The sequence below is a fragment of the Panthera tigris genome, chromosome X (assembly GCF_018350195.1).
Source record: "Panthera tigris isolate Pti1 chromosome X, P.tigris_Pti1_mat1.1, whole genome shotgun sequence".
NCBI lineage: Eukaryota > Metazoa > Chordata > Mammalia > Carnivora > Felidae > Panthera > Panthera tigris.
In genome coordinates, this window is record NC_056677.1 from 105,851,295 (window position 1) to 105,869,512 (window position 18,218).

Below are 18,218 nucleotides of genomic sequence, written 5' to 3' on the forward strand. Positions count from 1 at the left end.
ATTTGCTTTGATATACAAATGATTTGGGTTACAAGTATGTTTCCAAAATGAATTATGCTCACAAACCAAGGTTTTAGTGTAAATAGGCCAAATGATCATGGTGATCACTCACTAGAAACGAATTGGTGTAAGTAATAGTATCATCTTTCAACAAATAAAGATGTCTTAGTCCAATAATGTTGACATAAATAGCAATATATAATGTTCAGTTAAATCTTTATTTTGCAGTTGGAGAAACTCAAGAACAAAAAAAGTAAAGTGACTCCTCTGAAATCATACAATTAGCCAGAATCTGAGAAAGACTAGCATCCAATTCTTTTGCTTTGTATTTCATTGATTCATATTTTTCCCCACTTCCATTCTACTAACTCACATTGCCCTCTCCTACCAAAACTAACAATTAACATGGTTGATTACTGTATTTTATCCTAAGAATTGCAACCATAACTTAAGATGTTTGGCAGAGGTAAGGCATCATGTACCCGGCTGACAGTTTGTCTATTTAATATGTAGTTAACTGTCAATTATCTCTGCTAAAAAAGAAATCATGTCAAGTACAGTCCAAAACAGTGGATACATTTCAAAGTCATTTTAGTTTACCATATATTTCAAATTCACAGCATTTAAAGAAAACCATGTGCTCCTGAAAGGTTGTCTGAAAAGCTGATGTTTGCAAAGTAATTCTTTCTCCCTTGATTTATAGTACAATTTCTAAGATATATTCCCAGAGAAAACATAAAATATAGAATGTTTTCAAGATAGCCCAATCCTTTCAAATCATTGTAACATAAACATGTGAAAAACACTTCTCAGAGACTATAGAATTCCATGTGCCACAGCACACCATTAAAAGTTTCCAACTTCAGATCTCCAACCTACCTTTCTAGATTCATCTCCTATTACACATGCCTATGCCAACTTTCTTTTAATTTTAATTATTTTAATTTTATTTTAAATCTAGTATCATTAACATACGGTGTTATATTGATTTCAGGTGTACAATATAGTGATTTAACAATTCTATACATTACTCAGTGTTTATCTTAATCCCCTTCACCTATTTCATCCATCTACCCACCCACCTCCTCTCTGGTAACCATCAGTTTGTTCTCTGTAGTTAAGAGTCTGTTTCTTGATTTGTCTCCTTTTTTTTATTCAGTTGTGTTGTTTCTTAAATTCTACATACAAGTAAAATCCTACAGTTTTTGCCTTTCTCTAAATTATTTCACTTAGCATTATACTCTCTAGATCCATCCATACTGTTGCAAATAGAAAGATTTCATTATTTTTAAGTATCTGAGTAATATTCCATTGTGTGCCTTTGTGTGTGTGTGTGTGTGTGTGTGTGTGTGTGTGTGTCCATTCATCTATTGATGGACACTTGAGCTGCTTCCATATTTTGGCTATTGTAAATAATGCTGCAATAAACATAGCGGTACATATATCTTTTCAAATTAGTGTTCTTGTAGTGTTTGGGTAAACAGCCACTACTGAACTACTGGATCACATGTTAGTTCTATTTTTAAATTTTGGAGGAACCTCCATACCATATTCACAGTGACTACACCAATAGCATATGAGGGTTCCTTTTTCTCCACATCCTTGTCAATATTTGTTTTTTCTTGTATTTCTGATTTTAGACATTTTGACAGGTGTGAAGTGATATCTGATTGTCGTTTTGATTTGCATTTCCCTGATGATAAATGATGGTGGGCATATTTTCATGTGTCTATTGGCCATCTGGATATTTTCTCTAGAGAAATATCTGTTCATGTCTTCTGCCCACTTTGTAATTGAATATTTGTTTTTCTGCTGTTGAGTTATAGAAGTTCTTTATATATTTGGATACTAACCCATCATCTGATATGTCATTTGCAAATATCTTCTCTCATTCTGTAAGTTGTCTTTTTCTTTTGATGATTGTTTCCTTTCCTGTGTAGAAGCTTTTTATTTTGCTTTAGTCCCAATAGTTCATTTTTCCTTTTGTTTCCCTTGCTTCAGGAGACATATCTAGAAAAATGTTGCTATGGCCAATATCAGACAAATTACTGCCTCTGCCTATGATTTTTGCTTTCAGGTCTCATCTTTAGGTCCTTAACCCATTTTATCATTGTGTATGGTGAAAGAAAGTGACCCAGTTTCATTTTTTTACATGGAGCTATCCAATTTTCCCAACACTATTTTTTGGAAAGACTGTCTTTTTCCAATTGCGTATTCTTGCCTCCTTTACCAAAGATTAAGTGACTGTATAATTATGGGTTTATTTCTGGGCTCTCTATTCTATTGATCTATGTGTCTATTTTTGTGCCATTTCCATATGATTTTGATTACTACAGCTTTGTAGCATAGCTTGACATCTGGAATTGTGATATCTCCAGCTTTGCTTTTCTTTTTCAAGACTTCTTTGGCTACTCAGGGTCTTTTGTGATTCCATACAAATTTTAGGATTGTTTACCCTAGTTCTGTGAAACATGCTATTGGTATTTTGATAGGAATTGTATTAACTGTAAATTGCTTTGGGTGGTATGGACACTTTAACAATATTTGTTCTTCCATTCCATGAGCATGGGATATCTTTCCATTTGTTTGTGATTTCTTCAATTTCTTTCATCAGTGTTTTATACTTTTCAAAGTATACATCTTTCACCTCCTTGGTTAAGTTTATTCCTAGGTATTTTATTATTTTTGGTGCAATTATAAATGGGATTGTTTTCTCAATTTCTTTTTCTGCTGTTTCACTATTAGTGTACAGAAACAACAGATTTCTGCATATTGATTTTGTATCCTGTGACCTTACTGAATTCATTTATCAGTTCTAGTAGTTTCTGGGGCATCTTTAGGGTTTTCTATATACAATATCAACCCTTTCTTCTAACAACACTAAACCATTAACTCTTCCCCAAACATTTCATGCATAACAACATTTTCCTTTTTGCTTTGTTCAAATTGTTCCCTGGGTTTGAAAGTGCCCCTCCCCATGATCACTTTTCAAAATTTGTACCTTTTTTAAAAAATTTAGCTCAAAATTCACTTTCCCAGGGAAAGTAGGATCATCCCAGGGAGAAGTACTCTCTCCCTCTTCCATGCCTCCCACAGGAATAGAAAAGAGAATCTGAGGGCAACCTAGGGGTAATTCAGAGACACATTTGAGATACTAACTCATCTTAAATGTAGGTCAAATTTACCATTCATAAATCTGCTCCAAAAATGTGCTATATACTAGAAATCACACTCATCACTAATAATATAATGATGAATAAGAAAGAGTCTGCTTTCAAGGAGTTCACAGTCAAGCTAGAAATGCAAGCAACTAAATAGCCAATTATAATTAAAGTATGATATGTGCTGTGATGGGGTAAATTTTGGGTTTGCTTAGGACATGTCACTCCTCTCTTCTTTCTCCCTTTTGGAATGGGAATGTCTTTCCTATTACTGTCCTACCATTGTACTTTAGAAGAACATGACTTGTTTGACTTGGGAGTCACAGCTGGAGAGTAGTGTGCTTCAGGGTTACTGTATCTTGAGTCTCATTTATATCTGATTTAGAGGTTTTTTTTGAAGTGAGACTTTAGACTTTAGATTCTTCAGTTGGTGCTGGAAAATGTTAAGACTTTGAGGGCTACTCAGATGGAATGAATGTATTTTGCGTATGACAAGGACATGAATTTGGGGGCACTAGGGGCAGAATGCCACATACAGAATATTTAATTTCTGTGACCCTACTCCAAATTTACCTGTTAAACACTAATCCCCAGTGTAATGGTATTTGGAGGGGAAGCCTTTGGGAGTCGCCCTCATGAATAGGATTAAAACCCTTATAAAAGAAATTCCATTATCTTTAATAAAACCTCTATAAAAGATATCCCTCCCCTTCATCTACCTTGTAAGGTTACATACAGTAAAAAGATGGCCATTTTTGAACCAGGAAGAGAGCTCTCATCAGACACCAAATTTACCAGTGCCTTAATCTTCAACTTTCCCATCCCCAGAACTGTGAGAAATAAGTTTCTGTTGTTGATCGGCCACCCAGTCTATCACATTTTCTTATAAGAGCCCAAATGGACAAAGACAAATGGCGACAGGGAAAAACCAAGGATTATGCTTAAGTTTCCACCTGGGACCACTGGAAGGCATTTCCTCAGATAAGTAACACAGAAAAAGTAAATTATGACGTCAGGGTCAGAAGTAAAGGAATATGATTTTGGTTTGAAGTACGTTGAGTTTGAGGTCATTGTATCACTCCACACTGCATCTAGCATCTAGGAATTGTTCAATTAATACTTGTTATTGTTTCTTAAAATACTGATATTGAGACAAATAGAAAAAAAATTAACTCATGAAATAGACTGAGAAGTCGTACCAGCAAAGTTGGAGAAAAAACTAGGGAAGTATGTAATTTCACAAAAATCGAAGATAGAGAGTATTTCAAGATGAAAGTACTGGTCTAACAGGGTCAAATGCTACCAAAAGATCAAATAAGAGGACTAGAAATCATCCACTGAATTTGACAATAAAATGTTGTTGGTTTTCCCTACCAGGGCAGTTTCAGCATCATGGGTATAGAAGGCTAATTTGAGTGTATTTAAAAGTAATTGTTGCTGGGACTTCCATTTCTGGTCAATATGAACTAACGAACTGAGCATACCCTCTTGCTTGAAACAACTAATAAGAAAGAACAAAATATATGGAACAATAGTTCTCAAACATTGAACATCAAGCAATAAAATGACAGTGATCTTTGAGAGATGGGACATAAATCAGGTGAGCCCCATGCCTAGGATTGTTCCACCTTACTCTCTGGAAAGAATTTCCAGGCAATGGCACAGGGAAGGGAAACCAAGACCTAGCTTAATAAAATCCCTGATTCATTCCTGGGATGCAGGGCTGGTTCACTATTAGCAAATCAATCAACGTGATACATCACATTAATAAAAGAAAAGATAAGAACCATATGATCCTGTCAATTGATGCAGAAAAGGCCTTTGACAAAATCCAGCACCCTTTCTTAATAACAACCCTTGAGAAAGTCGGGATAGAAGGAACATACTTAAACATCATAAAAGCCATTTATGAAAAGCCCACAGCTAACATCATCCTCAATGGGGAAAAACTGAGAGCTTTTTCCCTGAGATCAGGAACACGACAGGGATGCCCACTCTCACCGCTGTTGTTTAACATAGTGCTGGAAGTTCTAGCATCAGCAATCAGACAACAAAAGGAAATCAAAGGCATCCAAATTGGCAAAGATGAAGTCAAGCTTTCGCTTTTTGCAGATGACATGATATTATACATGGAAAACCCGATAGACTCCACCAAAAGTCTGCTAGAACTGATACATGAATTCAGCAAAGTCGCAGGATACAAAATCAATGTACAGAAATCAGTTGCATTTATACACTAACAATGAAGTAACAGAAAGACAAAGAAACTGATCCCATTCACAATTGCACCAAGAAGCATAAAATACCTAGGAATAAATCTAACCGAAGATGTAAAAGATCTGTATGCTGAAAACTATAGAAAGCTTATGCAGGTAATTGAAGAAGATATAAAGAAATGGAAAGACATTCCCTGCTCATGGATTGGAAGAATAAATATTGTCAAAATGTCAATACTACCCAAAGCTATCTACACATTCAATGCAATCCCAAACAAAATTGCACCAGCATTCTTCTCAAAGCTAGAACAAGCCATCCTAAAGTTCATATGGAGCCACAAAAGGCCCCGAATAGCCAAAGTAATTTTGAAGAAGAAGACCAAAGCAGGAGGCATCACCATCCCAGACTTTAGCCTCTCCTACAAAGCTGTAATCATCAAGACAGCATGGTATTGGCACAAAAACAGACACATAGACCAATGGAATAGAATAGATACTCCAGAATTGGACCCACAAAAGTATGGCCAACTCATCTTTGACAAAGCAGGAAAGAATATCCAATGGAACAAAGACAGTCTCTTTAAGTAATGGTGCTGGGAGAACTGGACAGCAACATGCAGAAGGTTGAAACTAGACCACTTTCTCACACCATTCACAAAAACAAACTCAAAATGGATAAAGGACCTGAATGTGAGACAGGAAACCATCAAAACCGTAGAGGAAAAAGCAGGAAAAAACCTCTGTGACCTCAGCCGTAGCAATCTCTTACTCGACACATCCCCAAAGGCAAGGGAATTAAAAGCAAAAATGAATTACTGGGGCCTTATGAAGATAAAAAGCTTCTGCACAGCAAAGGAAACAACCAACAAAACTAAAAGGCAACCAACGGAATGGGAAAAGATATTTGCAAATGATATATCGGACAAAGGGCTAGTATCCAAAATCTATAAAGAGCTCACCAAACTCCACACCTGAAAAACAAATAACCCAGTGAAGAAATGGGCAGAAAACATGAATAGACACTTCTCTAAAGAGGACATCCGGATGGCCAACAGGCACATGAAAAGATGCTCAACGTGGCTCCTCATCAGGGAAATACAAATCAAAACCACACTCAGATATCACCTCACACCAGTCAGAGTGGCCAAAATGAACAAATCAGGAGACTATAGATCCTGGCGAGGATGTGGAGAAACGGGAACCCTCTTGCACTGTTGGTGGGAATGCAAATTGGTGCAGCCACTCTGGGAAATAGTGTGGAGGTTCCTCAGAAAATTAAAAATAGACCTACCCTATGACCCAGCAATAGCACTGCTAGGAATTTACCCAAGGGATACAGGAGTACTGATGCATAGGGGCACTTGTACCCCAATGTTTATAGCAGCACTCTCAACAATAGCCAAATTATGGAAAGAGCCTAAATGTCCATCAACTGATGAATGGATAAAGAAATTGTGGTTTATATACACAATGGAGTACTACGTGGCAATGAGAAAGAACGAAATATGGCCCTTTGTAGCAGTGTGGATGGAACTGGAGAGTGTGATGCTAAGTGAAATAAGTCATACAGAGAAAGACAGATACCATATGTTTTCACTCTTATGTGGATCCTGAGAAACTTAACAGAAACCCATGGAGGAGGGGAAGGAAAAAAAAAAAAGACGTTAGAGTGGGAGAGAGTCAAAACATAAGAGACTCTTAAAACCTGAGAACAAACTGAGGGTTGATGGGGGGTGGGAGGGAGGGGAGGGTGGGTGATGGGTATTGAGGAGGGCACCTTTTGGGATGAGCACTGGGTGTTGTATGGAAACCAATTTGACAATAAATTTCATATATTGAAAAAATAAAAAAATAAAAAAATAAAATAAAATCCCTGAGTTGATAAGAGGGAGCTAGAAGTCTAGAGAGGTCAGGATGCTAGAGTTACAGGACAAGTTTCTGGATAGCAGAGAACTCTGAAGAACTGTAAAAAGTCCTCCTTGAATATTCAGCTGAGTATTCATTAGCACATCCCTGTGAGGAAACTACCCAATCCTGGTAGGGGAGGGGGATACCCATAAAGGATGAGAAGCATCAATACCCATTAGTTTCCAAATGTTTAGAAACTGAACACACTTATGAATGACCAATGGGTTAAACAAGAATGGAAAAGGAAAATTACAACATATTTCTAATTAAATGAAAATGAAAACACAGCATATGAAAATTTGTAGGATGTAACTAATACAATATATAAGAGGATATTTGTAGCATTAAATGCATATATTTGAGAGAAAGGTCTTCTACATATGAAACTAGAAAACAAAGTAAATGTAACCCAAAATAATCATAATGAAGAAAATAATAAAAATCAGAATGGAAATCTATGAAATAGAAAACAGAAAAAGAATAGGGAAAAATCAATGAAACCAAGAACTGGTTTTTTGAAAGAACCAAAAGAAATGATAAACCTATAGATGGACTAATCAGGAAAGTAAGAAAAAAAACAAATTACTAATATAAGAAATGGAAGTGGTACCAGTACTATATATTTTATAAATATTAAAAGGCCATTAAGAGAATAGCATGAAGAACTTTTGCTAATAAAGGTGACAACTTACATGAAATTGGCAAATTCCTTGCAAGACAGAAACTACCAAAACTCACTCAAGGATAAACAGATAACCTGAATAAGCCTGAATCTATTAAAAAGAAATAGAATTTGTACTTAAAAACTTCCCAGAAAGAAACCCCAGGCCCAGATGGTTTCACTGGGGAATTCCAAATATTTAAAGAAGAAATAATACCAATTCAGTACAAACTCTTCTAGAAAATTGAAGAGGAAGGAATACTTCCCAATTAATTTTATGAGGCCAGCATTCCTGTTACCAAAACATGACATAGGCATTACAAGAAAACTATAGACCAATATCCCTCATGAAAGATAGTCTTAACAAAATTTAAGAACCTAAATCTAACCATATATAAAAGAGATAATACATCATAATTAAAGGGAGATGGGGTTATCCCAGTATGCAAGGTTGATTTAATGTCTGAAAATCAATCAGTATAAGTCACCATATTAAGAGACTAAAAAAGCAAAAACAACCATCTCAAAAGATGCAGAAAACACATTTGACAAAATCCGCCATCCATTCCTTATAAAAACTCTTGGGAAGCTTGGCAGATGAGGGAACTTCCTCAACCTGATAAAAGGTGTATATAAAAAAGCTACAACTAACATCAACCATAGCAACATTTTTCTAGATAGGTCTCCTAAGGTAAGGGAAATAAAAGCAAAAATAAATCAGAGACTATATCAAAATGAAAAGATTCTGCACAGCAAAGCAAGCAATCATCAAAATTAAAGACAACCTACTGAATGGGAGATATTTGCAAATGATATATCTGATGAAGGGTTAGTATCCAAAATATATAAAGAACTTATACAACTCAATACCCAAAAAACAAATAATCCAGGTAAATAACAGGCAGAAGATATGAACAGACATTTCTCCAAAGAAGACATACACATGAAAAGATGCTCAACTTCATTCAACATCAGAGAAATGCAATCAAAACCAGAATGAGATGAGGGCAGGAGTTAAGATGGTAGAGAAGTAGGGGGAACCTGGGCTTTCCTTGTCCATCAAACACAGCTTAAGGTCAGATCACCTGCAACACCCAGGAAATTGATCTGTGGAATGGCAGAAGGATCACCACAGTTGGAGGGAAACAACATGGCAGGTTCAAGATACATGGAAGTGAATTAAGGGAGAGAAAAACTGCAGTGCTGCAGAGGGGAGGGAGCCCTCTCTATGGAAAGACAAAGGGAGAGAAAGAGAGAGGGGTTGAGAAAGTGCAGCATTGAGTTCACACAAGGAGAAAGAAAACCTCTCTGGACCACGGACTGGGGAGCAAAAAGTGCTGAGTGTTGCAGTTTCGTTGTCTCTCTCTCCCTCTCTCTCTCCCTCTCCCTCTCTCCCCTTCTCTCCCCACAGTGTTTGGAGCTCAAAATCAAATTTTGGAAGTGCACAGCTTTGCCTGGAGTAGAGCTGTGGTGCACACACCTGGGTGGAGGGAGCTGGCCCTGGAGTGCATGACATGGTGTAGGATCTCAGGGGCACATTGCGAGAGAAATTCCCCTTCCTGGAGTACTTTTGGAAGAGGGTCTATTGCTTCCCCAAAGACAAAAGACCTTGCAGGCACCAGCCAAAAGCCTTTTATCAGCAAAGGACAGAGGCACACCCAGAAGGAATATAACCTTTGCTGCTTTTAGTGGTGCTACATCAGCGATTCTGCACACTGTGCAGGTGTGGGACTGTTTTTCAGGGACAAAGGACTTCAGACACAGCATGGAGAGGCTCTACTCCAAAGGAAGGGAATGGGTCCACATAGCCCTAGGTCCTTTAAAACTTCTGGTTTTGAATCCCAGCCATGAGCCAAAGATAAAGTACAAGAGAGCTGTGACACAGGGGGAGCTGACTGCAATGGCTATTCTGCGAGGGGGTATGAGATCCCTGTCCAGGGACAAGAGATTGAAGTGGTGCCATTTTCCTCCCAAAACCAACATGGTGGGACTTCAGAGAGAACTACACAGCCCCCAGTGGAAGCGGGACTCACTTATACCAAACCCTATCCACCCCCCCCCCCATGCCTGGCAACTGCTTATTTACTGGGGCAAGACTGACTGAGCCAACACAGCGGGCCTTTCCTCCAGAAGACCAGCACAGGCAGCACCACTCATGTACCAAGCATACTGAAAATCAAGTGCTTCAAAATGGCACGTGCACTTCTGGTGGAAATAGGACCAAGCTTACTTTTTTCTCTTTTTGTTCTTTTTTCTTTTGAAATCAGGCTCGTTGTTTGTTTGTTTGTTTGTTTGTTTTCATTTCTTTTACTTTTTTTTAGGACAAGCTTTTTTTTATTCTTTTTCTTGCTTTTTTTTTTGCCTTCCTTTTCCTTTGGAATCAGCCTTATAGTTTTTTATTCTGTTTGTGTTTTTTTGTTCCTTTTCCTTTTCTCTCTCTTGGGGATCAGTCTTCCCCCCGCTCTTTTTTCCAGGTTTACTTCAACAAATCAAAGCACACCTCGTTAAAGGACCAAACACTTCCCAGTGAAAGCAAGGAGCTCTGCAGAGGACTGACCAGTGGGAAAGAGCTGCCAAAACACAACAGCAGAATGTGTACAGCATACACCAGAAACACTTCCTGAAGTGCCAGGCCCTGGACAGTGTATGACCCCTTTTTAATATAGTACTCCCAGATGCAGGAAACATAACAAGCTTTTAAAACATGCAAAAGACAGGGACACACAGGTGGCTCAGTCGGTGGAGGGCCTGACCGGCTCAAGTCATGATCTCACATTTCATGAGATCAAACCCCACATTGGCTCACTGCTGTCAGCACAGAACCTGCTTTAGATAATCTGTCCCTCTCTCTCTCGGAGCCCCTCCCCCAACTGTGCTCTCTCTTTCTCTCTCAAAAATAAACAAATATTTAAAAAAAAATTTTTAAACACGCAAAAGACAAGCTTAGTCAAAATAACAAGATGGAAGAATTCTCTTCAAAAGAAAGGTCAAGAAGAAATCACAGCCAGGGACTTGCTCAAAAAAGATATAAGCAATATATCTCAACAAGAATTTACATCAATAGTCATAAGACTACTAGCTGGGCTTGAAAAAGCAGAGAGGACACCAGAGAAACCCTTGCTGCAGAGATCAAAGACCTAAAAACTAGTTAGGCTGATATAAAAAAATGCTATAACTGAGATGTAAAACTGACTGGATACAGTCACAACGAGGACTGAAGAAGTAGACGAGAGAATAGGTGATATAGCAGATAATAATGAAGCTGAAAAAGAGGGAAAGTAAATTATTAGATCATGAGGGGAGACTTAGAGAACTTAGTGATTCCATAAACTAAAACAATGCCAATATCATAGGCATCCCAGAAGAAGAAGACCAGAGAAAAGGGGGAAGAAGATTTATTTGAACAAATGATAGCTGAGAACTTCCCTAAACTGGGGAAGGAAAAAGGCATTTAAGTCTAAGAGGCACAGAGAACGCCCTTCAAAGTCAACAACAGGTCAACACTATGACATATCATAGTGAAAATTGCAAAATACAAAGATAAAGAGAGAACTCTGAAAGCGATTACAGACAAAAGGTCCTTAACTGAAAAAAAGTAGGCACATAAGGTAGGAGCAGACATGTCCACTGAAACTTGGCAGGCCAGAAGGCAGTGGCAGGGAATATTCAATGTGCTGATTGGGGAAAAAAATGCAGCCAAGAATTCTTTATCCAGCAAGGCTATTATTCAGAATTAGAAGGAGAGATAAAGAGTTTCTCAGACAAAAACTAAAGGAGTTCATGACCACTAAACCAGCCCTGCAAGAAATTTTATGGGAGACTATCTGAGGAAAAAAAACAACAACAAAGACTACAAAGGACCAGAGACCATCACCAGAAACACCAACGCCACAGGTGACATAATAACTAACTTCATGTATTTCAATAATTACTCTGGGGGCACCTGGGTGGCTCAATTGGTTGAGTGTCTAACTTTGGCTCATGTCATGATCTCATGGTTTGTGAGTTCAGGCCCCGCATCAGGCTCTGTGCTGATGTGCTCAGCTCAGAGCCTTGAGCCTGCTTCAGATTCTATGTCTCCTTCTCTCTCTGCCCCTCCCACACTTGTGCTCTGTCTCTCTCTGCCTATCAAAAATAAATAAATGTAAAAATTTTTTTCATCACTCAATTTAAATGGACTAAATGCTCCAATCAAAAGACATAGGATATCAGAAAGGAATTTAAAAAAATACATATCGAGGCACCTGGGTGGCTCAGTCAGTTAAGCATCTAGCTCTTGATTTCAGCTCAGGTCATGATCTTACAGGTCGGGGTTTGAGCCCCACATCAGACTCTGCGTTGGCAGTGTGAAGCCTGCTTGGGATTCATTCTCTCTCTGTCTCTCTCTGTCTCTCTCTCTCCCCCTCCCTCACTTGTGTGCTCTGTTTCCCTCTCTCTCAAAATAAATAAACTTAAAAAAGAAACAGGATCTATCTATATGCTGCCCACAAAAGACTCATTTTAGACCAAAGGCACCTGCAGATTAAAAGTAAGGGGATAGAGGACCATCTATCATGCGAATTGATGTCAAATGAAAGCCAGAGTAGCCAAACTTATATCGACAAACTAGATTTTAAACCAAAGACTGTATCAAGAGATGGAGAAGGGCATTATATCATAATTAAGGAGTCTATTGATCAAGAAGATCTAACATTGTAAATATGTATGCCCCCAACATAAGACTCCCAAATACATAAATCAATCACAAACATAAACTCATTGATAATAATAGCATCATAGTAGGGGACCTTAATACCCCATTTACAACAATTGACAGATCGTCTAAGCAGAAAATCAATAAGGAAACAATGTCTTTGAATGACACACATGACCGGATGGACTTAATAGATATATTGAGAACATTTCTTCCTAAAGCAGAATACACATTCTTTTCGAGTGCACATGGAATATTCTCCAGAATAGATCACATGCTGGGTCACAAATCAGCCCTCAATAGGTATGAAAAGATCGAGATCATACCATGTATATTTTCAGATCACAATGCTATGACACTTGAAATCAACCACAATAAAAAATTTGGAAAGCCCTCAAATACATGGAGATTAAAGAAGATCCTATTGAAGAAAGAATGGGTTAACCAGGAAATTAAAGAAGAAATAAAAAAATACATGGAAGCAAATAAAAATGAAAATATGACAGTCCAAACCCTTTGGGAGGCAGAAAAGGCAGTCCTAAGAGAACAGAACATTGCAATTTGAGCCTATCTCAAGAAGCAAGAAAGGTCCCAAATACACAACCCAACCTTACACCTAAAGGAGGTAGAAAAACAGCATCAAATAAATCCTATATACAGTAGAAGGGGGAAATAATAAAGATTAGAGCACATACACAAAAAAGATATAGAAATAAAAAAAAACCCACAATAGAACAGATCAATTAGATGTTTGTTCTTTGAACAAATAAACAAAATTGATAAACCCCTCACCAGAGTTATCACAAAGAAAAGAGAAAGGACACAAATAGATACAACCATGAATGAAAGAGGAGAGATCACAACCAACACCACAGCAATACCATTATAATGGAATATTATGAAAAATTATATGCCAGAAAACTGAGCAACCTGGAAGAAATGGACAAATTCTTAGACACTCAAATGCTACCAAAACTGAAACAGGAAGAAATAGAAAATTTGAACATATGCACAACCAGCAAAGAAATTGAATCAGTTATCAAAAATCTTCCAAGCAACAAGAGTCCTGTGACAGATGGCTTCCTGTGAGAATTCTACCAGACATTTAAAGAAGAGTTAATACCTATTCCTCTCAAACTGTTCCAAAAAATAGAACTGGAAGGAAAGCTTCCAAATTCATTGTATGAAGCTCGTATTACCTTGATTCTGAAACCAGACAAAGACCTCACTAAAAAGGGGAATTACAGGCCAATATCCTAGATGACCCTAGATGTAAAATTCTCAATTGGATACTAGCATATCAAATTCAACAGTACACTAAAAGAATTATTCACCATGATCAAGTGGGATTTATTCCTGGGCTGCAGGACTGGTTCAATATTTGCAAATCAATCAACGTGATACACCACATTAATAAAAGAAAGGATAAGAACCATATGATCCTCTCAATAGATGCAGAAAAAGCATTTGACAAAATACAGCATAGTTTCTTGATAAAAACCCTCAAAAAAGTAGGGAAAGAAGGAACATTCCTTAACATCATAAAGACCATATATGAAAGCCCAAAGCTAATATCATCCTCAGTGGGGAAAATCTGAGAGTTTTCTCCCCCAGGTCAGGAACACGACAAGGATATCCACTCTCACCACTGTTGTTCAACATCGTAGTGGAAGCCTTAGCTTCAGCAATCAGACACCAAAAAGAAATAAATGGCATCCAAACTGGCAAGGAAGAAAAACTTTCACTCTTCACAGACGACATGATAAGCCTGAAAAGCTTCACCAAGAAACTACTAGAACTGATATATAAATTCATAAAAATTTCAGAATATAAAATCAGTGTACAGAAATCAGTTGCATTCCTATATACCAATAATGAAGCAGCAGAAAGAGAAATCAAAGAATTGATCCCTTTACAATTGCACCAGAAACCATCAAATACCTAGGAATAAACCTAACCAAAGAGGTAAAAGGTCTGTACACTGAAAGCTATATAAAGCTTAAGAAAGAAATTGAAGAAGACACCAAGAAATTAAAAAACATTCCATGCTCATTGACTGGCAGAACAAATACTGTTAAAATGTCAATACTACCCAAAGCAATCTGCACATTCAATGCAATCCCTATCAAAATAACGCCAGCATTTTTCACAGAGCTAGAAAACACAATTCCAAAATTTATACGGAACCAGAAAAGACCTGGAATAGCGAAAATAATGTTGAAAAAGAAAACCAAAGCAGGGGGCATCACAGTTCCAGACTTCAAGCTCTTTTACAAAGCTATAATCATTCGAGACAGTATGGTACTGGCACAAAAACAGACACATAGATCAAATAGAACAGAATAGAGAACCCAGAAATGGATGCTCAAATGTATGGCTAATCTTCAACAAAGCAGGAAAGAGGGAAAAAAAAGTGGGAAAAAAAAGACAGTCTCTTCAGCAAATAGTATTGGGAAAACTGGACAGCGACATGCAGAAGAATAAAACTGGACCACTTTCTTACACCACACACAAAAATAAATTCAAAATAGATAAAAAGCCTAAATGTGAGGCAGGAAACCATCAATATCCTACAGAAGAAAAAAGGCAGCAACTTCTTCGACCTTGGCCACAGCAACTTCTTACCAGCCATGTCTCCAGAGGCAAGGGAAACAAAAGCAAAAATGGACTATTGGACCTCATCAAGATAAGAAGCTTTAGGGGCGCCTGGGTGGCTCAGTCGGTTAAGCGTCCGACTTCAGCTCAGGTCATGATCTCACGGTCCGTGAGTTCAAGCCCCACGTCAGGCTCTGTGCTGACAGCTCAGAGCCTGGAGCCTGCTTCATATTCTGTGTCTCCCTCTCTCTCTGACCCTCCCCTGTTCATGCTCTGTCTCTCTCTGTCTCAAAAATAATAAATAAACATTAAAAAAAAGATAAGAAGCTTTAAAGCAAACAATCAATAAAATTAAAAGGCAATCTATGGAATGGAAAAGATATTTGCAAATGACATATCAGATAAAGGGTTAGTATCCAAAATCTACAAAGAACTTCTCAAACTCAACACCCAAAAAAACAAATGATCCAGTGAAGAAATGGGCAGAAGACATAGACACTTTTCCAAAGAAGACATCCAGATAGCTAACAGACACATGAAAAGATGCTCAACATCACTCATCATCAGAGGAATACAAATCAAAAGAAGAGGAGGAGAGGTAGGTTGGGGGGGGGAATAGGGGATAGAGACTAAAGAATACACTTATCATGATGAAAATAAAATAAAATGACTTTAAAAACCTACCACTAACAATCTCCTGATACATGCTATGATGTGGATAAATATCAAAAATGTTATACTTAGCCAAAGTTAGATACAAAAATGTTCATGCTACAGTCCATTAATTCCACTGATATGAAATTCTAGAAAAGAATAACCTATGACAAAAACAGATGAGTCATTTCCTGGGAGATGAAGTATTGACTGGAAAGAAGCAACTGACTTTTGGGGTGATCAAAATGTTCTGTATATGATTGTGATGGTGGTTACATACCACAGGTGTAAAAATTTGCCAAAACTCAATGTACAATTTAAAAGTATGTATTTTATTATGTGTAAATTATACCTCAATAAATTTGAAATGTAATAGTAAATGTAGGTGAGGGACTAGAGATAGTGAAATTGCTCTATTTTTTGGGATACATTTTGGATAGGAATGGGAGTATGGGATTGAAGGACCAATTTTTGTCTTGTTTATGTTGAGTCAAGTTACTTGAGATTGATTAAAAACAGAAGAAAGGAAGAGACTGAAGATACAGAAGACAGCTTTTTATAGTGTCATCATCTTTTCCAGCAATCCAAATTCCACACTTCCCTAATAGATGTGAGCCTTCTTATAATCAGAAGTGTTAATATTTGAAAATATATGCTATGATATCTAGGCTTCTAACTAAAAATCTCAAACAAGCCTAAAGCCTGTCTCTGGACAGCATATGTAAAATACTCTACCTTCTAGCAAACTTCAATTTATCACTTAGGCCTTAACTATTGGTTAGAAGTGGTCACACACCACCACCCACCCCCCACTTTTGACACGGCTGCTCTTTAGGTGTCTAAAATTAGGTTTTCCTTACACGTGTGCAAATGTTGGAAGTAAGATTTAAACTTGCATTAACTTTTTTAATTATCAAGTGAGATTTACTCCATTTTAAGTCTTCTTTATCCAGCCTCTTGTACACTTAAACCTCTTGTACACTTTACCCACCAACTTTTGCACTGGCTTAAATTCTGGAAATAGTTTATTTTGGTTACTCAGGATAGACTCCTTTCCCAAAAGCATTTGAATTTTCAGCATCTATATACTTGGGGAGTTTCCCAAGTATGATTCTTAAACAGGGGCTACTAATGTCAAAACCCAAAGAGTAACTCTAATGTTTGAGGTTTCAGATGCTTTGGCACACTCAGGGGGTAAATGATTCAGTAATAAAAAGGGCTTCCAGTACTAGGTTCCATTTTCACAAATGGCTGTCATAGCTATTGGCCTTGGAAACTTAAACATAAGAAAGTAGAATAAGGTAAACTAGACAACATTTGTTATTTGTCCCTTTAACAAATACAAGGAATGCCAGATACATTTTCAAGGAGATCTTATCACTTTTATCCTAGCTTCTATCCTCAGAGGTAGGGACAACAGCTCTCATACTCACTCCAGCCCTGTGGCTTCTAGTATAAAATCATGTATGTAGCATTTGTTACCATATGGAAACAGAACATTTCTGTCCTATTAGCAGGGTAAGTTTGTTGTTGTTATTGTTGTTTAGTAGAAGTAATAGAGACAAACAAAATATTGTTACCTTCTTTCCTGGTCCCTTTTAGGACCCACAATGCATATATCCAAAGTAGCTAGCCAGGGTTAGGGGCTCAATCTATGGCTGAGGTAAGGGACTCAACCCCTGACAAGGGTTAGAGTTCAACCTGTGGTCAGTACTCGGGTCTTAGACTGAGACTTCCCTTAGGGTTAAAACATGGCCTGGGTTCAGTCTGCAGCTGGCAACAGAGTAAAACTACCTGGCCCAAATTCAAAGAAACCCACAACCATGGTCTCACTAGAACAAGACTCTGACCAGCCAAATTAACCAGCTAGTGTCTGCTTTGGAACTGTGTATGAGAGAGCACCTCAGGAGCCACTACTTATGGGTCCTTCAACCTCTGCTAACAATTAGCTGAGAAAGTCATTTCCTCTAACCACACTTCCCATTACCCAATCTTCCAAGTATGGAACATGATCATTATTTCTCACCATGGGATGAGGAGGTAGGGTGAGAGGAGAGCAAAGAAGGGGCAATGAGCTTGAATTAACATTTGCAGCTTCTTTTCTCCCCTATCCTGCAAGCCTCTTGTCTCTTATTGAAAACAAAGCCAATCTTCCTATTTTGCATCAACTTCCTCTATGCACTAGCTCTATTCTGTTGCTCTTACCCATAATTCAGGTACTTACTGGTTTTCTGAAATTCAAAAAGCCTTTTATTGCCCCCTATTGTATACTGTCCTAATTGGTTATTTTCTGATGTTTGTGTTCCTTCCTGACCTAACTCCCTATGTGA